Source organism: Corella eumyota, chromosome 6, assembly GCF_963082875.1.
Source record: "Corella eumyota chromosome 6, kaCorEumy4.1, whole genome shotgun sequence".
NCBI classification, from domain to species: Eukaryota; Metazoa; Chordata; class Ascidiacea; order Phlebobranchia; family Corellidae; genus Corella; species Corella eumyota.
This window is the reverse complement of record NC_137495.1, coordinates 10,059,491-10,083,920: the sequence shown is the minus strand read 5'-3', so window position 1 is coordinate 10,083,920 and position 24,430 is coordinate 10,059,491. Positions and strand designations below refer to the sequence as shown.

The 24,430-nt window shown below is 31.6% G+C and overlaps 4 non-coding genes across 4 annotated transcripts; 1 reads left to right on the top strand and 3 right to left on the bottom strand.

The window, feature by feature from the left end:
- Window positions 1-15,960: 15,960 nt before the first annotated feature.
- Trnat-cgu (transfer RNA threonine (anticodon CGU)) lies at window positions 15,961-16,032 on the bottom strand. Its single transcript has one exon. It is a non-coding gene; the product is annotated as a tRNA-Thr (tRNA).
- Window positions 16,033-18,425: 2,393 nt separating this feature from the next.
- Window positions 18,426-18,507, bottom strand: Trnas-uga (transfer RNA serine (anticodon UGA)). Its single transcript has one exon. It is a non-coding gene; the product is annotated as a tRNA-Ser (tRNA).
- Window positions 18,508-21,018: 2,511 nt separating this feature from the next.
- Window positions 21,019-21,103, bottom strand: Trnas-uga (transfer RNA serine (anticodon UGA)). The gene has a single exon. It is a non-coding gene; the product is annotated as a tRNA-Ser (tRNA).
- Window positions 21,104-22,017: 914 nt separating this feature from the next.
- On the top strand, window positions 22,018-22,100 carry Trnal-uaa (transfer RNA leucine (anticodon UAA)). Its single transcript has one exon. It is a non-coding gene; the product is annotated as a tRNA-Leu (tRNA).
- The last annotated feature ends 2,330 nt before the right edge of the window (window positions 22,101-24,430 follow it).

Below are 24,430 nucleotides of genomic sequence, written 5' to 3'. Positions count from 1 at the left end.
AAAAAGGACGACTCGTATAACTTGCCCGACGCCACCTTGTTTTTATAATTACCCCACCTTTTGGGTATATAAGCTTGTATTTTTATTTATAAAATCTCTGACGCTCTTACTCACTTAGTTGCTTAGTTTTTACTTACTCGCCGACTCTGAAGTTTAGACAACAGCAGTCAAGTCTGGCCTTATGGCCAGACGCATTAATATAAAAATGTAATGTCAGTTTTAATTTTGTATCGCGCATTTAGTGTAATCAAGTACTTGTTTTATATTATTCGTGTGTACAATATAACTCGCAATACTTAGTTAAAAGTTTGTTATTATCAAGTTAAATTAATCAGAAAGCTTAGGTGCAATGCAAGTTAAACGGAGTCTTGAATCTTAAACAATTTATTAATTAAATAGTCAGGTTTATCATAGACTTTAGCAATAAAGGCTATGATAGAACCTGTGGTAACCCCAAATTAGACAACTAACAATCCACAACCCAAATTTAATAAACCACCACAAACCATCTCTATTAATATTATTAAATTAATTAAAACGTTAAGAAAACCCTACAGAAATGGTGACCCCGACGTGATTAACGGTTAAATAAATGGTCAGTAGGTACAGTTTAACCTAGAATACGCAAATCTCCGATTTAAGAATTAACGAATAAAAATCAGACGATCAAAGCCAAGCAAAAGTTAAAAACGCTAGGTGTAACGATTACGACGCTTGCAGAATAATTTAGACATTTTTTTAGAATAGAATACTTTTAGAAACTTTATAGGCAGTATCAATAACAAACTTTTATTACAGCATAGGTTAAATTAAATCTGTTTAAATTTTGATAAGAGTATAAAGCTACATTTTGGTGATTTATTACCGACAACATTTTTTTCCTATTTTTTTTTATATAATTTTTTTTTAAACCTTAAACATTAGTTAGTAAACGATTTATGTTTATTTTAAATAGTTGTTAAATCGTTTTAATCGGGATCCGTAACTTCTAAAATATTTTCTTTTCTCATTTTATTATTTTTGTAAACGCGACAAACTACTTTAAATACTTTATCCTTAATAACATAACTATGCAGTTCGTGTAATTGATTTTTCTAAAATAATTTGTTATATAAGATCATAGATATTTTGTGCGTCATTTCGAGATATGAAAACTGATTTAGTCGACAAATCAGTTGTTAATATCGAAAAAGATACCGTTTTAAAATTTATGGGGAAAAACATTTTTTTATGGCGTGAGCGTTACATGAATAACCACAAAAAAATATTTAATTTTTTCCTATGACATAACAGAATTCTTTATACTTTCTTTGATTTATTGTTTTTCTTTTAAGAAATTTCAATTTCTATTCTTTTAAGAAATGGCTTACTTGCCAAGTCAAGTAGCATTAGGCTTATACATGGAAGATCCTTGGAAAATCTTTCAACGTATAAGTGCATTACAATTATCTTTTCTTGCGACAACACCTTAACGTGTCAACTTTTAAGACACAGTCTGCAATGTTCAAACAACCAATTACTTTTATATGTTTTACAACCAGTTCTCAACCGCGATGACGAGGTCTAACACTCATGAGACAAAAACAGGGCAAGCATCGCACCTGCAGCTACAGCCTGCACAATCTTTCTCAGCAGCAACAGTCTGCTCATTTTTTACCGCAGCCACAGCCTGCTTATTTTTCCCCACACAGCTGGGTTGACAACAAGCCTGTCTGAAATCGTATCAACCTATTGATGCTTCACACGAATTAGAAGAGCAAGCTGATGAGACGTCATCCTCTTCTCAACGAAATTCTACTTCAAATGATGGTTATCTTGCGCACGGTTGCATAGTTCTTCAGGAGCGCAAACAGGCCCAATACTTCTTTATTTTTTGGTTACAAATTGTAACGTCAGCATCACAACTAGTGATTGAAGAGCCACCAACTAGCGAAAGAGTCGTTATTCACAACACGACATTTTTTTTTGGTTACAAATCGTAACGTCAGCATCACAACCAGTGATTGAAGAGCCGCCAACTAGCGGAAGAGTCGTTTCAAAACACGACCCCCCAACGATTGCAAACATTTGTTTTTTTTTACCAAACAACATTTTTCTTGCATGAAGAAACCCGCCTTTTGTCTCAATCGCTTTAATATTATCTTTACATTTCCAGTATCAGCAACAACGGCTTTGTGCCGATCAACATCTCTTTTACTATTTAAATATTCTTCTTCTATATTCTAACACACTCATATAACACAACCAACCAATAACAATGCTCACGCCTGGGCCAAATTCAACATGGTAAAATTTACGGTAAAACGTGCAAAATATGGATATGGTAAATATGCAACCAGTAAATGTATTTTTTTTTCAAAAATTTAAGCTTATATTTCTCTTATATACAATATTTTTGTTTTACCAAACCTTATCAAGACCATAAAACTTTAATTTTTATCTTTTACAGTAACCAAATAAATTTCTTTTAACTAAAACATGGTGTGGCAAGCGCTTAATTCTTAACCGCTTTCCAACGGGTTAAGTTCATACGAGTTTACCGAGCCGACACGTCTTCAAAGTTGGTTCGGGCGTCAAGAAATTAACGGCAAATGACGACGTTTTACCGGTCAGGCCATAAACAATACAATTTAACAGGCCAAACAACGCAATTTATCGGAACAACGCACAAAACAATGCAAGCAATCAGACTTCTAACCGCTCCAGGCCGGTTCTAAAACGTCATCGCAATAGAAGAAACCAAAAAAAGGACGACTCGTATAACTTGCCCGACGCCACCTTGTTTTTATAATTACCCCACCTTTTGGGTATATAAGCTTGTATTTTTATTTATAAAATCTCTGACGCTCTTACTCACTTAGTTGCTTAGTTTTTACTTACTCGCCGACTCTGAAGTTTAGACAACAGCAGTCAAGTCTGGCCTTATGGCCAGACGCATTAATATAAAAATGTAATGTCAGTTTTAATTTTGTATCGCGCATTTAGTGTAATCAAGTACTTGTTTTATATTATTCGTGTGTACAATATAACTCGCAATACTTAGTTAAAAGTTTGTTATTATCAAGTTAAATTAATCAGAAAGCTTAGGTGCAATGCAAGTTAAACGGAGTCTTGAATCTTAAACAATTTATTAATTAAATAGTCAGGTTTATCATAGACTTTAGCAATAAAGGCTATGATAGAACCTGTGGTGACCCCAAATTAGACAACTAACAATCCACAACCCAAATTTAATAAACCACCACAAACCATCTCTATTAATATTATTAAATTAATTAAAACGTTAAGAAAACCCTACAGAAATGGTGACCCCGACGTGATTAACGGTTAAATAAATGGTCAGTAGGTACAGTTTAACCTAGAATACGCAAATCTCCGATTTAAGAATTAACGAATAAAAATCAGACGATCAAAGCCAAGCAAAAGTTAAAAACGCTAGGTGTAACGATTACGACGCTTGCAGAATAATTTAGACATTTTTTTAGAATAGAATACTTTTAGAAACTTTATAGGCAGTATCAATAACAAACTTTTATTACAGCATAGGTTAAATTAAATCTGTTTAAATTTTGATAAGAGTATAAAGCTACATTTTGGTGATTTATTACCGACAACATTTTTTTCCTATTTTTTTTTATATAATTTTTTTTTAAACCTTAAACATTAGTTAGTAAACGATTTATGTTTATTTTAAATAGTTGTTAAATCGTTTTAATCGGGATCCGTAACTTCTAAAATATTTTCTTTTCTCATTTTATTATTTTTGTAAACGCGACAAACTACTTTAAATACTTTATCCTTAATAACATAACTATGCAGTTCGTGTAATTGATTTTTCTAAAATAATTTGTTATATAAGATCATAGATATTTTGTGCGTCATTTCGAGATATGAAAACTGATTTAGTCGACAAATCAGTTGTTAATATCGAAAAAGATACCGTTTTAAAATTTATGGGGAAAAACATTTTTTTATGGCGTGAGCGTTACATGAATAACCACAAAAAAATATTTAATTTTTTCCTATGACATAACAGAATTCTTTATACTTTCTTTGATTTATTGTTTTTCTTTTAAGAAATTTCAATTTCTATTCTTTTAAGAAATGGCTTACTTGCCAAGTCAAGTAGCATTAGGCTTATACATGGAAGATCCTTGGAAAATCTTTCAACGTATAAGTGCATTACAATTATCTTTTCTTGCGACAACACCTTAACGTGTCAACTTTTAAGACACAGTCTGCAATGTTCAAACAACCAATTACTTTTATATGTTTTACAACCAGTTCTCAACCGCGATGACGAGGTCTAACACTCATGAGACAAAAACAGGGCAAGCATCGCACCTGCAGCTACAGCCTGCACAATCTTTCTCAGCAGCAACAGTCTGCTCATTTTTTACCGCAGCCACAGCCTGCTTATTTTTCCCCACACAGCTGGGTTGACAACAAGCCTGTCTGAAATCGTATCAACCTATTGATGCTTCACACGAATTAGAAGAGCAAGCTGATGAGACGTCATCCTCTTCTCAACGAAATTCTACTTCAAATGATGGTTATCTTGCGCACGGTTGCATAGTTCTTCAGGAGCGCAAACAGGCCCAATACTTCTTTATTTTTTGGTTACAAATTGTAACGTCAGCATCACAACTAGTGATTGAAGAGCCACCAACTAGCGAAAGAGTCGTTATTCACAACACGACATTTTTTTTTGGTTACAAATCGTAACGTCAGCATCACAACCAGTGATTGAAGAGCCGCCAACTAGCGGAAGAGTCGTTTCAAAACACGACCCCCCAACGATTGCAAACATTTGTTTTTTTTTACCAAAGAACATTTTTCTTGCATGAAGAAACCCGCCTTTTGTCTCAATCGCTTTAATATTATCTTTACATTTCCAGTATCAGCAACAACGGCTTTGTGCCGATCAACATCTCTTTTACTATTTAAATATTCTTCTTCTATATTCTAACACACTCATATAACACAACCAACCAATAACAATGCTCACGCCTGGGCCAAATTCAACATGGTAAAATTTACGGTAAAACGTGCAAAATATGGATATGGTAAATATGCAACCAGTAAATGTATTTTTTTTTCAAAAATTTAAGCTTATATTTCTCTTATATACAATATTTTTGTTTTACCAAACCTTATCAAGACCATAAAACTTTAATTTTTATCTTTTACAGTAACCAAATAAATTTCTTTTAACTAAAACATGGTGTGGCAAGCGCTTAATTCTTAACCGCTTTCCAACGGGTTAAGTTCATACGAGTTTACCGAGCCGACACGTCTTCAAAGTTGGTTCGGGCGTCAAGAAATTAACGGCAAATGACGACGTTTTACCGGTCAGGCCATAAACAATACAATTTAACAGGCCAAACAACGCAATTTATCGGAACAACGCACAAAACAATGCAAGCAATCAGACTTCTAACCGCTCCAGGCCGGTTCTAAAACGTCATCGCAATAGAAGAAACCAAAAAAAGGACGACTCGTATAACTTGCCCGACGCCACCTTGTTTTTATAATTACCCCACCTTTTGGGTATATAAGCTTGTATTTTTATTTATAAAATCTCTGACGCTCTTACTCACTTAGTTGCTTAGTTTTTACTTACTCGCCGACTCTGAAGTTTAGACAACAGCAGTCAAGTCTGGCCTTATGGCCAGACGCATTAATATAAAAATGTAATGTCAGTTTTAATTTTGTATCGCGCATTTAGTGTAATCAAGTACTTGTTTTATATTATTCGTGTGTACAATATAACTCGCAATACTTAGTTAAAAGTTTGTTATTATCAAGTTAAATTAATCAGAAAGCTTAGGTGCAATGCAAGTTAAACGGAGTCTTGAATCTTAAACAATTTATTAATTAAATAGTCAGGTTTATCATAGACTTTAGCAATAAAGGCTATGATAGAACCTGTGGTGACCCCAAATTAGACAACTAACAATCCACAACCCAAATTTAATAAACCACCACAAACCATCTCTATTAATATTATTAAATTAATTAAAACGTTAAGAAAACCCTACAGAAATGGTGACCCCGACGTGATTAACGGTTAAATAAATGGTCAGTAGGTACAGTTTAACCTAGAATACGCAAATCTCCGATTTAAGAATTAACGAATAAAAATCAGACGATCAAAGCCAAGCAAAAGTTAAAAACGCTAGGTGTAACGATTACGACGCTTGCAGAATAATTTAGACATTTTTTTAGAATAGAATACTTTTAGAAACTTTATAGGCAGTATCAATAACAAACTTTTATTACAGCATAGGTTAAATTAAATCTGTTTAAATTTTGATAAGAGTATAAAGCTACATTTTGGTGATTTATTACCGACAACATTTTTTTCCTATTTTTTTTTATATAATTTTTTTTTAAACCTTAAACATTAGTTAGTAAACGATTTATGTTTATTTTAAATAGTTGTTAAATCGTTTTAATCGGGATCCGTAACTTCTAAAATATTTTCTTTTCTCATTTTATTATTTTTGTAAACGCGACAAACTACTTTAAATACTTTATCCTTAATAACATAACTATGCAGTTCGTGTAATTGATTTTTCTAAAATAATTTGTTATATAAGATCATAGATATTTTGTGCGTCATTTCGAGATATGAAAACTGATTTAGTCGACAAATCAATTGTTAATATCGAAAAAGATACCGTTTTAAAATTTATGGGGAAAAACATTTTTTTATGGCGTGAGCGTTACATGAATAACCACAAAAAAATATTTAATTTTTTCCTATGACATAACAGAATTCTTTATACTTTCTTTGATTTATTGTTTTTCTTTTAAGAAATTTCAATTTCTATTCTTTTAAGAAATGGCTTACTTGCCAAGTCAAGTAGCATTAGGCTTATACATGGAAGATCCTTGGAAAATCTTTCAACGTATAAGTGCATTACAATTATCTTTTCTTGCGACAACACCTTAACGTGTCAACTTTTAAGACACAGTCTGCAATGTTCAAACAACCAATTACTTTTATATGTTTTACAACCAGTTCTCAACCGCGATGACGAGGTCTAACACTCATGAGACAAAAACAGGGCAAGCATCGCACCTGCAGCTACAGCCTGCACAATCTTTCTCAGCAGCAACAGTCTGCTCATTTTTTACCGCAGCCACAGCCTGCTTATTTTTCCCCACACAGCTGGGTTGACAACAAGCCTGTCTGAAATCGTATCAACCTATTGATGCTTCACACGAATTAGAAGAGCAAGCTGATGAGACGTCATCCTCTTCTCAACGAAATTCTACTTCAAATGATGGTTATCTTGCGCACGGTTGCATAGTTCTTCAGGAGCGCAAACAGGCCCAATACTTCTTTATTTTTTGGTTACAAATTGTAACGTCAGCATCACAACTAGTGATTGAAGAGCCACCAACTAGCGAAAGAGTCGTTATTCACAACACGACATTTTTTTTTGGTTACAAATCGTAACGTCAGCATCACAACCAGTGATTGAAGAGCCGCCAACTAGCGGAAGAGTCGTTTCAAAACACGACCCCCCAACGATTGCAAACATTTGTTTTTTTTTACCAAACAACATTTTTCTTGCATGAAGAAACCCGCCTTTTGTCTCAATCGCTTTAATATTATCTTTACATTTCCAGTATCAGCAACAACGGCTTTGTGCCGATCAACATCTCTTTTACTATTTAAATATTCTTCTTCTATATTCTAACACACTCATATAACACAACCAACCAATAACAATGCTCACGCCTGGGCCAAATTCAACATGGTAAAATTTACGGTAAAACGTGCAAAATATGGATATGGTAAATATGCAACCAGTAAATGTATTTTTTTTTCAAAAATTTAAGCTTATATTTCTCTTATATACAATATTTTTGTTTTACCAAACCTTATCAAGACCATAAAACTTTAATTTTTATCTTTTACAGTAACCAAATAAATTTCTTTTAACTAAAACATGGTGTGGCAAGCGCTTAATTCTTAACCGCTTTCCAACGGGTTAAGTTCATACGAGTTTACCGAGCCGACACGTCTTCAAAGTTGGTTCGGGCGTCAAGAAATTAACGGCAAATGACGACGTTTTACCGGTCAGGCCATAAACAATACAATTTAACAGGCCAAACAACGCAATTTATCGGAACAACGCACAAAACAATGCAAGCAATCAGACTTCTAACCGCTCCAGGCCGGTTCTAAAACGTCATCGCAATAGAAGAAACCAAGAAAAGGACGACTCGTATAACTTGCCCGACGCCACCTTGTTTTTATAATTATCCCACCTTTTGGGTATATAAGCTTGTATTTTTATTTATAAAATCTCTGACGCTCTTGCTCTTACTCACTTAGTTGCTTAGTTTTTACTTAATCGCCGACTCTGAAGTTTAGACAACAGCAGTCAAGTCTGGCCTTATGGCCAGACGCATTAATATAAAAATGTAATGTCAGTTTTAATTTTGTATCGCGCATTTAGTGTAATCAAGTACTTGTTTTATATTATTCGTGTGTACAATATAACTTGCAATACTTAGTTAAAAGTTGTTATCAAGTTAAATTAATCAGAAAGCTTAGGTGCAATGCAAGTTAAACGGAGTCTTGAATCTTAAACAATTTATTAATTAAATAGTCAGGTTTATCATAGACTTTAGCAATAAAGGCTATGATAGAACCTGTGGTGACCCCAAATTAGACAACTAACAATCCACAACCCAAATTCAATAAACCACCACAAACCACCTCTATTAATATTATTAAATTAATTAAAACGTTAAGAAAACCCTACAAAACACAATGAATGAAATGTTAAATATTTGGGGCAGGTCTAAGAAGTATACCGTTGTCCTTTCCTGACAATATCATACATAAAAAAAACTTAAAAAATGGTATTAAATAATACTCTAAAATGGTAGCAATTTCCAACAAAAGTTTGAGCATTATCGGATACCAATAAGTTCGTTCTTTAAAAGCGCTAAAAAGAAATTCCAAATTTGCACAAGTTGATTAGTTTATAATGCCATATTATTGATAGTATAGTTGTAATAATTATTTTTATGGATTCTGTTTACGTTACATTAAAGACCCTTTAATTAAGTGTTATTGTACGCGTCTATGGTGTAACGGTTAGCATTGGTGCCTTCCAAGCACTAATTCCGACTCCCGGTCGACGCATTTCTTTTAATTCAAAAATATTGTAAAATTGTTTATAATAAAATATACATAGTTTAATATAAAATAATTTTTTTAACTTATGTAGCAATAAAGCTAACATTGAATGTATATAACCCCACATTATCCCACTGGTAATTTTACCCGACTGTGTTTTTTTTTAAATTTGTTAATTAAACGTGAACAACCAAAAAATAATTTAACATGCGTTATTAAACATTTGAAAAATTTAAAGACAATATTTTTTTATAGAAAAAATGTCGTGCTTTAAAATGAAAATAGTTAAAATATATTAATTAATGATATCCAGATAAGCCAACATAATACATAAAATTTGTTTTAAAAATGGTAATAAGTTTACTTAATCTGGAACTTTCTAACGAAAGTTTGAGTTTTATTTGATACGAATAAGTTAAGTCTTTTAAAGTGCAAAAGAAAATTAATATTTTTTATAAGTTGTTAAGCTTACAACTTTTAAAACAGCTAACGATAATAAGCGAAAATATATAAACAATAAAAAATTTCGATTTTAAATTACGCGTTATGACTTAGTGGTTATGGCTTGGTGGTAAAGCGCCTGTCTTGTAAACAGGAGATCCTGGATTCGATCCCCAGTAACGCCTTTTCATGTTTGAAACTATTATTGTTAAATTTAATAATTTTAATAAATAGTCTACTTTTACTGATTTAGAAATAAATAAAATTTGCGATTTATATTTGCAAATTTTTTTATAATGGGACTTTAAATTAAATTTGTTTTTTTGATTTGTCTATATTTTTAAAATTTTTTTTTCCCTTTTTGATGTGCAAATGTTGGTTAATAAAAATGAATTTTGACATAATGTAAATTAAGCGTTTATTTTTTAAAGAAGTAAGTCAAGATTTTGTATCAACTAACCCATAATAGCAATTATAATTAGAAAATTCGCCACACGATATCTTTAATTTAATGAGTTTCGTAATGCAGCACCCGGTTGAACAAAAATAACCATTTATTCCAATATTTTTTGTAAATATTAAATTATACAATTGTATTGGATTATGTCAGGATGGCCGAGTGGTCTAAGGCGCCAGTCTCAAGGTAAAGTCTTTGCTGTTGAGTGGTGATGGGTGTTCTGGTCTCCGAATGTAGGCGTGGGTTCGAATCCCACTTCTGACATTAGTTTTAAATGACTAAAACACGATTTTTGAAATAAATAACTTTTCAATTTCACTAGTGTAGGCATAACGTCAGGTTAAAAATAAAGTTGAGTTTATTCACAAGTACAACGATATAACACGTAACTAAATTTATTTGATAAAAAAATTTAACTTTTTATCTTTAAACTTAACCTTCATAAAGAAACAAGTATTTAATTATAAGTGGATTACCAGCATTACAAATTTGACTGTAACTTACCTTTGCACAACAAGCAGCAAGCATTAAAATTAAGCGTACAAATCACTTGATAAGATAATTGTGTTTGGCTTAAAAGTAACTAAGTTAAAAGGTAAAAATAAGTTCCCTAGTCCGATTATTTGAAAAAACTTTTATGTAACAAATATTGTTAATTAATTTAATATTAGTGGTAAAGTGTTTAGCCAAAAGCAAACAATGAAGGTAACGTAGCAAACATTTATCGATGGAATACCGTAACAAATCCTCCATTTTCATGTTTATTGTAACGTGTTATCTGTCCTAAGTCACTTGCCCCCTCCCATTAGTCACTTGGGCACACTTTGTCCGCTGTGGGCTGTATTACGTGACTTGTAATTTAAACTGTAAAAAATAAATTGTTTAAGATGTCGCGTAGTAAACAGCCTGGTGAATGGTTGTGTTTGGTTGCTTGATTGTGATGATAATCGTCTTGTAAATAAATCTGTCATATACAGAATTTGGTGCGAGATCAGTAGTTAACAAAATAGGTAAACGCATACGCGGCAGAATACTTTACAATATTTATCTATAATTCTTTACTTCTTAAATTGTAAATTTAAACCACTATTTTAAAATCATAATGAAACCCAATGAATGAAATGTTAAATATTTGGGGTAGGTCAAAGAAGTATACCGTTGTCCTTTCCTGACAATATCATACATAAACTTTAAAAAAAAATGAAATTATACCAACACTAGTAAAAACAGAGGATTATTTATTTAATTTTAATTCAAAAATCGTGTTTTAGTCATTGAAAACGATTACAGAAATGGGATTCGAACCCACGCCTCCATTCGGACACAAGAATACTCAACACCGCACAAAATATTTTATTTTAAGACTAGCGCCTTAGACCACTCGGCCATCCTGACACAATTTCTTCGTAATCATAATCTTTGTTACGTGGGCGTTTTCTACCCGATTTCCCCTCCGAACCACGATTTTTTCTAATCATTTTTGACAATGAGTACTTATGTCTATTTTTATCTTTAAGATTCTTGAATAGCCATTTGAACTGCCAATATATGAAAACATAACCCTGAACTTAAACCATTTGAACTGCCAAAATATGAAAACATAACCCTGAACTTAAGCACGAGCATCGCGATGGTTTAGGATTTAAAATCACGCTGTTAAATTATTAAGTTACCAGGTCGGGATAAATAATGATTTGGCGCACAAACGACTTTAACTGCTGTGCGATTTCAACTAAACTAAAATACTCATCGTTTGAATTTTTTTTCTTTTCTTTAACGTTGTACCGCAAATTTTCACATTGTTTAATATCAAGTGGACGGTCCACTGGCATTCAATCTTAATTTACTTCATTGCTTTTTTCTGTTTGAAATTTATTATACACTTTTTTAGGTTTTTAAAAGTCAGATTGAATTTCTATATCTTGAAGTACAGTTTTAAGAGTTGATAAATAAAAAACTTTTTTTTTTTGAATTTCCATGTGGACTATCTTTATATTCCGATTCCTCACCAAAATAATGTATTAAACATAACGAAGCATCTTTAGGTTTTTCTGGCAATAATGTAAAAACATGTCTTTGAAATCCAGAAGATACTTTCCTACCAGAAATTCTAATCTTGTAGTACCTTCGTTTTATTCCCATTTTACAATTTTTTTCTTGTCCATCGCGCTTAAATCTGTATTGATCACAACTAAAGTCATCTTTGCTCTTCCATGCGAATCGTGATGGTTCCCTTGAACATCAGTTTATATTTTTAAATCGTTTATGAAGAGTTATTGCGTGCTTTAAGTAACTTATATGTTTTCCTTATCCTGCCAAATGTAAATTAAACTACTTGGCATTGAATAACAATAACTTTTTGACCTCACAATGCCTAGATTTTACACCCTTGTTTGTTGTTTTGCAATAAAGTTAAGTTTGGGGTATAGTTGTATAGTAAGTATAATAACATACTATTTAAAACTTTAATTTTGTCTTTTTACCGAACTTCTCAACTTTTTAAAATCTTAACTCGTTTTAAATCATTTTGGTTCTATAATGATAAGCTGACACAGGCTCAGCAAGAGAAATTTTTTACTCCCTTCACAAATCTTTTTTAGTGGCACGCTATTACAACTTATAAGCTTTTCTGTGATTGTCGATATCTTTTTGTTAAGTTGCTAAATTTTAAAATATTATTAAAAAGTTGCTATGGCATAACTTTTTATCACATTTAACCACAGGTGGGCAACGTTACTTAAAAAATCAATTTCGATAGCGGGCGTTCCGTTAATAAAATCACGAACTTCGATAAAACTAAACCGTTACTTAAATACAAATGTATCGGAAGTTACCAAGAACGGTACTAGTAAACTTCAAAGTCTTAATAATTAGGCATACTATTAAGCGCAATAAGAAGCAAATAAAAACTAAAGCAAATTGCGCCACATTCGTCACATTTTTTAATTTGTTACGCCACCGTTTCCGATGTAAGAATACGAATTATTTTTAAAAGTTTGTAACAATACAATTTATTAAATTAACTTGTCCATCTGCTTATTAAAGTCGAGTTTTAAATAAACTTCTATATTATAACGACTAATTCGTCTTATAGCACGTTTTTTAAATCGTAAAATATCAATAAACCACATAAAATTCGTATATTTAAAACATTTTTGGTATTTACGTACTTTATCTAACGGAGGAACAATGTAACAAAAGTTAAGGGAACCGTTTATGATTTTCAAAGTTAACTTAAAAGTTAAATTTTAACGAAAAAAACAACTTCGTTAATCAACGATTAACGCACTAACGGTTTAGTGCCCACCTTTGCATTTAACGTAATTCAAACTACCTTTAATGATTTTGTTTTAGACTTAAATCTAGTTAAAAATCTTGTTAAATGATTGCCCGCCTTCAAATCATAGGTTTAGCAACAATAAAACATAGTTATATCAACAATAATTATGATTAAATAAAAAAAAAAATTACCAGTTTCTTCATTTCTTTATGCCAATTTTTTTCTTTATACTAAGTATCTCGTTTTTAGTATGTTTTTTTTCTTTTTTTAACATTTCCCTATTATTCTTATTTTTTTTATTTTCCTTATTTCTTGATTATCTATTAACTCCTTAATCTCCCTATTTTTCTTATTTCTCAATTTTCTAGTTTTTCTTAGTTCTAGATTTCCCTATTTTCGTATTTTTTGTTTTTTCTGTTTTCCGATTCCTCGATCTCCTTTTTTCCACATTCCTCGGTTTCCCTATTTTTCTTATTCCTCGGTTTCCCCATTACCTTATTTCTCGGTTCCTCTATTATCTTTATTTCTCGGTTTCTCTATTTTTCGTATTTCTTGGTTTCCCCATTACCTTATTTCTCGGTTTCTCTATTTTCTTTATTCTTCGGTTTCCCCATTACCTTATTCCTCGGTTTCTCTATTTTCTTTATTCCTTGGTTTCCCCATTACCTTATTTCTCGGTTTCTCTATTTTCTTTATTCTTCGGTTTCCCCATTACTTTATTCCTTGGTTTCTCTATTTTCTTTATTCTTCGGTTTCCCCCATTACCTTATTCCTCGGTTTTCCCATCACCTTATTCCTCGGTTTCTCTATTTTCTTTATTCTTCGGTTTTCACATTACCTTATTCCTCGGTTTCTCCATTTTCTTTATTCTTTGGTTTCCCCATTACTTTATTCCTTGGTTCCTTTATTCTTCGGTTTCCCCATTACCTTATTCCTCGGTTTCTCTATTTTCTTTATTCTTCGGTTTCCCCATTACCTTATTCCTCGGTTTCTCTATTTCTTTATTCTTCGGTTTTCCCATTACCTTATTCCTCGGTTTCTCTATTTTCTTTATTCCTCGGTTTCCCCATTACCTTATTCCTCGGTTTCTCTATTTTCTTTATTCCTCGGTTTTTCTATTTTTCTTATTCCTCGGTTTCCCCATTACCTTATACCTCGATTTCTCTATTTTCCTTATTCCTCGCTTTCCCCATTACCTTATACCTCGATTTCTCTATTTTCCTAATTCCTCGGTTTCCCCATTATCTTATACCTCGATTTCTCTATTTTCCTAATTCCTCGGTTTCCCCATTACCTTATACCTCAGTTTCTCTTTTTTCTTATTCCTCGGTTTCCCTATTACTTTCTACTTCGATTTTTCTATTTTCCTTATTTCTTGGTTTTCCCATTACCTTATACTTCGATTTCTCTATTTTTATTATTCCTCGATTTTTCTTATTCCTTGGTTTCTTTAGTTTCCCTATTCTTCGATTTCCTTATTCCTTACCTTGTTTTTTTATTTACCTGTTTTCGTTGTTTCTCGTTTTTTTCTGTTTTTTTCTTGTTTTTTTATCTTACATTTATTTTTTTAAAATACAAAAAAAAAAATTCCGCGTTTTGCGCAACTTTCTCCTTTTCCTCACTTTCCCCATTCCTTCTTTTAGTATTGCAATATTTCCTTGTTTTAGTGTTAATTTCTCGATTTCCTCATTCCTTCTTTTAGTGTTACCATTGCTTGGTCGATAATTTATTTTTATAAATATGTTTCGATGCGTTCATATTTAAGTTACGTTCGTCAAGTGGTAATTTTATTTTTTGTGTAATTTTCGCTTCTTGTTAAAATACACGATTAAATTAAAATTTATTTTAATTTTTTACTGTGAATTTGTCATCTTTTAAAGTATAAGAAATTTTGTTCAGTTGACAATGTAGTTGTATGTAGCTTAATTTAAATAAATCCACATAAGCTTACTTTAAATTTTATCTTGATTTTATACGAAATTGTTTTTTATTTTATATGAAATTGCTAACAACCTTAAAGGTAGTTTGTCTATTTTAAAAGGATATCGATTGCTTTTAACTATAACTTGTTTATTAAATTTGCGGTTTTTATTGAACAACTCTTTTAGCATCAAAACTTTACCTCATTTTTTGTTGGTATTGATTCATATTTTTATCTAGTCATTTACGCTTTATATTAAGTGCATATATTTAAATTAAACCTGGAAATTTAGTTTTACTAAACGGACGCCACCAAACAAACATGGATTTGAACTTTAAAGTAAATTTAGTGTTTATTTTTTTAAATAGTCAGAATCTTATATTCCTGTACACAACCAATCATTAAAAACAATAAAAATTAATAAATTTGCTACTTGTGCAAAAACATTGCACCGACTACCAAGCAAAAAGTACAAAAAACTATTAAAATTGAGTCGACTTCTTTTACATTTGCGTGTTAGAATTTGCATAAGCTGTTGATTACAGCCGGAAGATAATCAAGCCTTATTTAACATAAACGTCATGATAGGTTTACAAATCTTCGTGGTATTTAAAATTTATCTTAATATTTTATAGTAATTACAAAAAATATGTTTTTAAAATTAACTACCAATCTTTTTATAGTAAAAAAAACTCAGGCGTTACTGGGGATTGAACCCAGGATCTCCTGTTTACGAGACAGGCGCTTTACCACTAAGCTATAACGCCTTGGTGACTAAATAATTAAAATACTTATTCGATTCAAAAGTTTTTTTAAACAAGTTAAAATTTGTTATTACGAATTATGCACTCCTGTCTGGTAATGTTCAGGCAAGTGGTGGGCAATATAAGGGAGTTTTGAAAAAACACTGACCTTTATTAGATTTTTTCTGCAATCTAGTCCACCATCTAGCAAGATTTGTTAAACGTTGTCTTTTAAAAAAGATAAAGGTGTACTTTCCAAGTTTTTTATAGCCAATAGTCGTTCATCAACCTTTAAGATTTTTTCTGAAAAAATTCGTTCATTAACCTATAAGATTAATGGAAAAAATACAGATTCTTTATGTTCCATTAAATCAATCATCTGATTTTGAATTTATAAAATTATTTTCGTTTTTTAAAGATGTTTAAAAGAAGCTGGTGATGCACATGTTAACGTTTGTAAAACTGTTTTAATATATTTATATTGAAAAAAAGGATATCCCATACAATTATTGTTTTTTTAAAGAACGCAATAATTATGTCAAAGTAATTTTAAATTCAATATCACAACAAGCAAAAATACTTACAACTAGATTTATTTGATAAATAAAATACGATTTTAAATCATTTTTAAAATTAATCTCTATTAATAAATAAAGATAATCATAAACATTAATTAAGATTATCAACTAAATTATTAAATCAAATTTTATGTATTTAATTATTAGATAAATGTTTATCATTATTATTTTCCTTTGAATTTAAAAGATTGCGGTTCGATTCCAGCTAGGGTCAAATATATAATCGGCTTTTTTTTACAACTTTGCTTTGCAAGTTTGATAGAAATGTCGCGAATTAGTCGTATTTGTGTCGCAATAGATTAGCGCGTTTAGCTCTTTAACCGAAAGGTTGGAGGTTCAAGCCCGCCCAAGGACGAAAACATTTTTTTCTCATTTTTATTATTATTATAATTTTGCTTTGCAAATTTAATAGAAGTGTCGCGAATTAGTCATATTTGTGTCGCAATAGATTGGCGCGTTTTGCTCTTAACCGAAAGGTTGAAGGTTCGGGCCCATTCATGAACGAAATATATTATTACATTTTTATTATATTAATTTTGCTTTGCAAATTTAAACAAAGTGGGCGAAATAATCGTCTCTGTCGCGCAATCGGTTAGGGCGTTCAGCTGTTAGGAGAAAGTTTGAAGGTTTAAGTCCACCAAGGGTCAAATTTATTTTGTTAAACATTTCTATTATTATAATTTTGATCTTGCTTCATTTTTATTACCATAATAATGTTTTGCAAATTTGATAAAAATGTCGCGAATCAGTTGTTGTTGTGTTGCAATGGTTGGCGCATTTGGCTATTAACCGAAAGGCCAACCCAGAGATAAAAATAGTTTTCTTTATATTTAAAATTTTTCCTTGCAAATTTGTTTGAAACTCTTTTCACATGAAACCTCTAACTTTGTTGTTCTTGAATTAAACCATTATTTTAACGATTCATTTTAAGAAATTAGACAGAATTTTATATTCTTGTAAACAACCGACAACTAAAGGCAGTTATTAAAACATAAAATAATGCGTTGTCGGTGTGGAATTGATTGCTTGTGCAACCATTTCCTTTACGTGATACGGGGTGATATGAGAGATGCCACATTTAAAGACGTTTTATGTTATGGGTGTGGACAATGTGAAGCTAGCCACTGCAAACAAAACATCAGCGTGGCTAATAACTGAAAACAAACTATACTCTGTATTGCAATGCCTGGTGCGGAAATCACGATATCTGTTAGAACCTAATTAACCCGAAGATATACAGGATATACAGCTGTATCAGGGGTTAACAAAGGAGCACCAGAAAGCATTAAGCTTCACGAGAACACGAATAATCTGTTTATTGACAAATTCCGAAATGTGCTGTCAATCAATTATCATTTTATATCGCGTGACACGTCACTCGTTTCCCTAATTTGAGTCATTGAATCGCCTATATATATTTAATTTATTTTGCTTAATATTCAGTGAGATAAAGATTATGTGTTAAACCTATAGTTATCGTTGCGATTATTCGCATTGGTAATCATGTATCGCCAAGTTTACGCCGTTTCACTAATAAAAGTGTGACTGTTAACATACAATCAAGTAGTAAGGTTCAACGAAGTAGCTTAAATAAATCAACAGCAAAAATAAACTCTGTCAATCAAACTAAAATAACAATTAACTATACAAATGGTGACCCTTCAAGATAGCAACCCAAAAACTCATTATATAAACTCTACATCGGCATGAGTCGAACCTGCGCGGGCAGAGCCTCAAAGAATTCAAACTTATAGCCTCGGCCACGACAACTCCAATGTTCCACCTCGCGTGTTTTTAATTAGTTAATTAAATTCTTATTAAAACCTAAATTAAATAATGCGTTGTCGGCAGGATTCGAACCTTCGCGGGCAGAGCCCAATAGATTTCAAGTCTTTCGCCTTAACCACTCGGCCACGACAACTGTTATGTTGGATTCTCGGAGCAGCTAGCGTGATTAAAATAATTTTGTAATAAAACTGAAATAAAAATGCGTTATCGGCTGGACTCGAACCCTCGCGGGCAGAGCCTAAAAAAAATTAAGTCTATACTAAGTTTTCTTCTTCGAGCAGCTAGCGTGATTTTAATCAATTAATTAAATTTGAACTAAAACTAAATAAAAAAATTCGTTGTCGGCAGGATTCGAATATGTGCGGACAGCGCCTAAAAGATTGTAAGTCTATTGCCTTATCCACTCGGCCACGACAACTTTTTTGTTTACTTTTCAAGGCAACTTTAATTGATAAAATTGTATTTATTTAATTAAATTTGTAATTAAAAATGCGTTTTCGGCAGGATTCGAACTTGTGCCTGCAGAGCTGAATAGGTTCCTTTTTTATAGCCTTAACCAATCGGTCACGACAACTCTTGCTTTTCCATCTTTAGCCAGCTAGCGTGATTTTATTTAATTTTTAAAATGCTCGTCCCATGGCATTGTAATTTTTTCATGGTTTTTGTGTTTTAATTATTTTTATTGGTTAAGTGTAGATTTTGGTCCCAATAAGCTAGGTATTTACAGTAATATGTGTAGATATGCTAAGTGTAGTTTCTTTACAGTTATAAGTGCTGTTGTTCATTTGACCGTTTCTAACAACCAACAACGAACTTTGTTCTTATTTGAATAAGGTATATATGCTATTTGTATAATTTTTAAAAACAGAATTTTAATAAAATTTTGCTGAACAAATTGTCAAATTTTAATTAAACGAATGTTAAATTTTAACATTTTTTATCGAATAAAAAAATATATTAATAAATAAAGATAATCATAAACATTAATTAACTAAGATTATCAACCAAATTATTAAATCAAATTTTATGTATTTAATTATTAGATAAATGTTTATCATTATTATTTTCTTTTTAATTTAAAAGATTGCGGTTCGAGTCCACCCAGGGTAAAATATATAATCGTCTTTTTTTCACAATTTGCTTTGCAAGTTTGATAGAAATGTCGCAAATCAGTCGTTTCTGTGTCGCAATCATTGGCGCGTTTAGCTCTTTAACCGAAAGGTTGGAGGTTCGAGCCCGCCCAAGGACGAAACTATTTTTTTCTCATTTTTATTATCATTATAATTTTGCTTTGCAAATTTAATAGAAGTGTCGCTAATTAGTCGTATTTGTGTCGCAATAGATTGGCGCGTTTTGCTCTTAACCGAAAGGTTCGGGCCCATTCATGAACGAAATATATTATTACATTTTTATTACATTAATTTGCTTTGCAAATTTAAACAAAGTGGGCGAAATAATCGTCTCTGTCGCGCAATCGGTTAGGGCGTTCAGCTGTTAGGAGAAAGTTTGAAGGTTTAAGTCCACCAAGGGTCAAATTTATTTTGTTAAACATTTGTATTATTATAATTTTAATCTTGCTTCATTTTTATTACCATAATAATGTTTTGCAAATTTAATAAAAATGTCGCGAATCAGTTGTTGTTGTGTTGTAATGGTTGGCGCATTTGGTAATTAACCGAAATGTCAACCCAGAGATAAAAATAGTTTTCTTTGTATTCACGTGGAACCTCTAACTTCGTTTTTCTGGAGTTAAACCAATATTTTAACGATTTATTTTAGCTTTTTGTTATAGGCAAATGTTTGTTTTAAAGACGAAGGGCAATTTCGTTCTACTGAACAGAAGCCACTTAATAAACATGGATTTAGACATTACTTAATTTAGCGTTTAATTTTGAAAGAAATTAGACAGAATTTTATTTTCTTGTAAACAACCGACAACTAAAGGCAGTTATTAATTAATAAATTAACTACACTCCATTTTTAACAAAACTTATCTTGGAGACAATATCAAACATCGGTGGTAAAGTTAATGCTTGTCAAGCTTGGGATTTTTGGTTTTCACCCATACGGTCCGGCTTCGATTTCCGGTGTAGAAATAGTTTTTTTATTTTCGACGTGCGTTTTAACGTTATGATGCATAGATCGTTCAATTTGGGGGTTTTCAACAAGAATTTAAATATTAAAATACTTTACTTTATTTTAAATACATTTGTTTGTAACGACATAACTGATGCATTGGCTCTCTTTAAAGGCATTTTGGCATAGTGTTTAAGCGCCTGTCTAGTAAAAAGGAGGTCCCGGGATCGATCCCAATTAGCGCCTTATCATTTACCGCACGACCAGTAAAAGTTTTTTTTATGAAAGTACTGTCCAACGATATTCACCGAACAATTTTACTTATTTTTATGTGGAAAAATTCTTCATTCCCTTTAAGGCAGCTAGCAGATTTTAGTTAAAAAATTAAAATTGTATTAAAACTAAAATAAAAAATCCGTTGTCGACAGAATTCAAACCTGCGCGGACAGAGCCTCAAAGAATTCAAACCTATAGCCTTTACAACTCGGCCACGACAACTCTAATGTTCCATTCTCGGAGCACCTCGCGTGACTTTAATTAGTTAATTAAATTTATATTTAAAATAATGCGCAGTCGGCAGGATTCGAACCTGCGCGGCCAGAGCCCAATAGATTTCAAGTCTATCGCCTTAACCACTTGTCCACAACAAATGTTATGTTGGAGTCTCGGAGCAGCTAGCGTGATTTAAATTAATTTTGTAATAAAACTGAAATAAAAATGCGTTATCGGCTGGACTCGAACAACCAACTTTGTTCCTATTTGAATAAGGTATATATGCTATTTGTATAATTTTTAAAAACAGAATTTTAATAAAATTTTGCTGAACAAATTGTCAAATTTTAATCAAACGAATGTTATATTTTAACATTTTTTATCGAATTTTAATCAAACGAGTCTTTATTATGGACTAACAGTTAATAAAGTTAAAAGAAAAAAGGCATATTGTTCGTATTTTGAATTTTTTAAACGTAAGCCAATAGATATTCTTTATTACAACTCAAGTTGTAGGATCACATCTGTGAAACTACATATACGTTTAATAAATAGTCAAAAGTGATAAAAATTCGAATTGCTGGTTGTAGGTAAATGGCCAGCTGCAAATATTTGTTGCAACTTTTACGTTAATTTACTTTGTAAATAAAGCGATTTTAAATAATTTTTGTCGCAATTACAAAAATAATTATGGTTATTAAAATAAAGACTTATTGCATTTCATTGAAGAAAAGAATTACTTGCCCATTTAAAATTTATTTTATTGCTGTAACAGGTTTCGCAATATAATAACAGTTTTATATATCTAATCGTGTTATTTAAATAAAATGCATGTTAAAAGCAATACAAAATTACATTTCCTACTTTAAAATGAACCCCCACCAAAAAGTTTAGAATCCCCGAGGAAATAGTAGGGCGCAAAGTTCGCTACGCAAATACCTTGTTTAAACCAACCAAAAAAAATTGACTTAAAATCAAAGTTTTCGAAAGATAATAAGGCATAAGGCTGCCAATCACAATTGGTGGCTTACTTTAGATTTATGTTTATTAGCATCTTAACAAGGCTTTCACACTTACTGGGTTGGCCGAGTGGTTAAGGCGTTGGACTTAAGTTCCATTGAACGAATGTCCGCTTGGGTTCGAACCCCACACCCAGTAGTTTCATTTTAACTTGATTTATTTAAAAAAATGAGGGGTGAAGACACACACCTAAAGGTGTAACCTTTGCCCTGAAGTTAAAAATAAACGAGGATGCTTTAAATAAAAAATAACTTGCAGAGGTTTGTTTTTTTGATATTGTTGAACAGGTTTTACAGCTTAGGAAAAGGTTAACCTTTTTATTATTCTTTTAAGTTATTTTAGGATATGTGATAATTTACTAAAGATCAACAGGACAAATGTAAATTATGTATCAAGCTCAGGTCTTTAAACAGTTAGACCAAATATTACACCACACCTGCATTTTATAGTTTGTTGTATGGTAAAACCAATTTGCAGGCTATAATTTTTAAAGGCATTTATTTTTTTTAGATTGATCCAGATTTCTGCAGTGTGATTAAATTTCCGAAGTGTTTCTTTTAATTATGTACTTTGTGTATGTGTGCCGTTCTTACAGTGTTTTTTCGTTTTTTAATAAATTTTACAAATTTATTGTGCGGTAGTGATTCTGCGGAAAATTTTACTATAGTTTTACCGGTAAAAAGTTTTACGTGTACCATGTAAAATTAAAAATTACGTGAAATTTTACATGGTACACGTAAAAGTTAACTGTTCCAAACTAAAGTTTACCACCACGTAGGTAAAACATTTTACATGTCTTTTGCGTGTAATGTATTTGTACGTACTCTAGACTCCAGTCATTTTGTATGTACTTTTTCTAACAGTGTTGGCATAACGTCAGGTTAAAAAATAAAGTTAGGTTTATTTAGAAGTGAACCGATATAACACATAATCTTTTAATCTTAAAACTTATTCATTGTAAAGAAATAAATATCCAATTATAAGTGGACTACCAGCGTTACGATTTGCAAATTTGACTGTAACTTACCATTGCACAAAAGCAGCAAGCATTAAAATTAAGCATACACTCACTTAATAAGATAATTGTGTTTGGCTTAAATGTAACCAAGTTAAAAGGTAAAAATAAGTTCCCTCGTCCGATTACTTCAAAAAAAATTTCATGTATCAGGTATGTACTAGTTAATAAACTTAATAAAGTAAGTATTTTTTGCTAATATTCTTATTATTAAGTATGTTTGAGTATCAAGAATTTTAATCCCATTATTACAAACCAAACTTGTTTAACACAAATACTAATAAAAATAAGTCTTACAAAAACTCTACTTGGACGAACAACAAAATGAACAATTGTATTGCTTGCAGTAGATATGTTTTGCATCGTCAACAAGGTTTACAATGCGATGGATGCAATTTATGGCAGCATAGAAAATGTAATTAATAAATTTCACAGGCAGTTTATCGTCGAATGAACAGTATTATTTATATAAACTTAGATACATTATTTATATATTTGGGATAAAACTTAAACTTATTTTAGAAATCGAAATAGCTCATATTACATAATAAGTAGCAATAACACATTTTATTCATTTTTTACAGATGGAAATTAGTGCTATACACTCCCCCGAAAATGTGTCAGAGGAGGCGTTATTAATTAGTGCCATTAAAGTTGAAGGCCAATCAATAAACCAAGAACAAAAAAATAAGTGCCATTCTTCCAATAGCACATATTTTGAATGGAAGTGACGACACACCAAACCAAACGAGCGAATCGTCTTTAACAGATCTCTATCCAGAAAAAGTATCTTCTGACTTAGAGGCAACATACCAGGTTATTAAAGGCGTTTCATTGCAAAGAAAGCCTATGGTTTTTGACAAAATAGGTAAGACCTTTTATTATTTTTTGCTCGTATTTAAAAATAGTTTTTGGATCATAGTGGAGAATAACTTAAGCTTAATCTTTTTTATCTGCTTAAATAAGTCAACATATCTATTTTATATCTTTTTTTTGTATATATCTTTATCCTCGATGTGGGAAAGTCGAATGCGCGACTTAAACATAGAGTACCATCAGCCTCGAGTTGCCTGTGGCAGTTTGGGATATTATAGAGACTATAATTGCCCGGTAATTATGCTGCTGATTAAGTGCTGGCTCAGCAGGAGTTTATACCGTTTATAGCGGCTTACTCAAGGGCGCTACAGCATGAGATCAGTGGGGATTGAACCCACGACCTCATGTGTGGTGTAGCAAGTGTTCTTACCACTACACCACGCTGCCGGTTGATCTTACTAATAAATAAATAACTATTAAACTTTTAGGTACTCTTTCACGATAAAGAGCCAATCTAATACGTCGACATTATGGCGTTGTTCTGTTTAAAATAAAAAGATACTGTGCTGTGCAACTGTTTTGCAAAAAATTCACGATTTGCTGCCTCGACCCGTGAGCATAATTACCCTTCTTCACC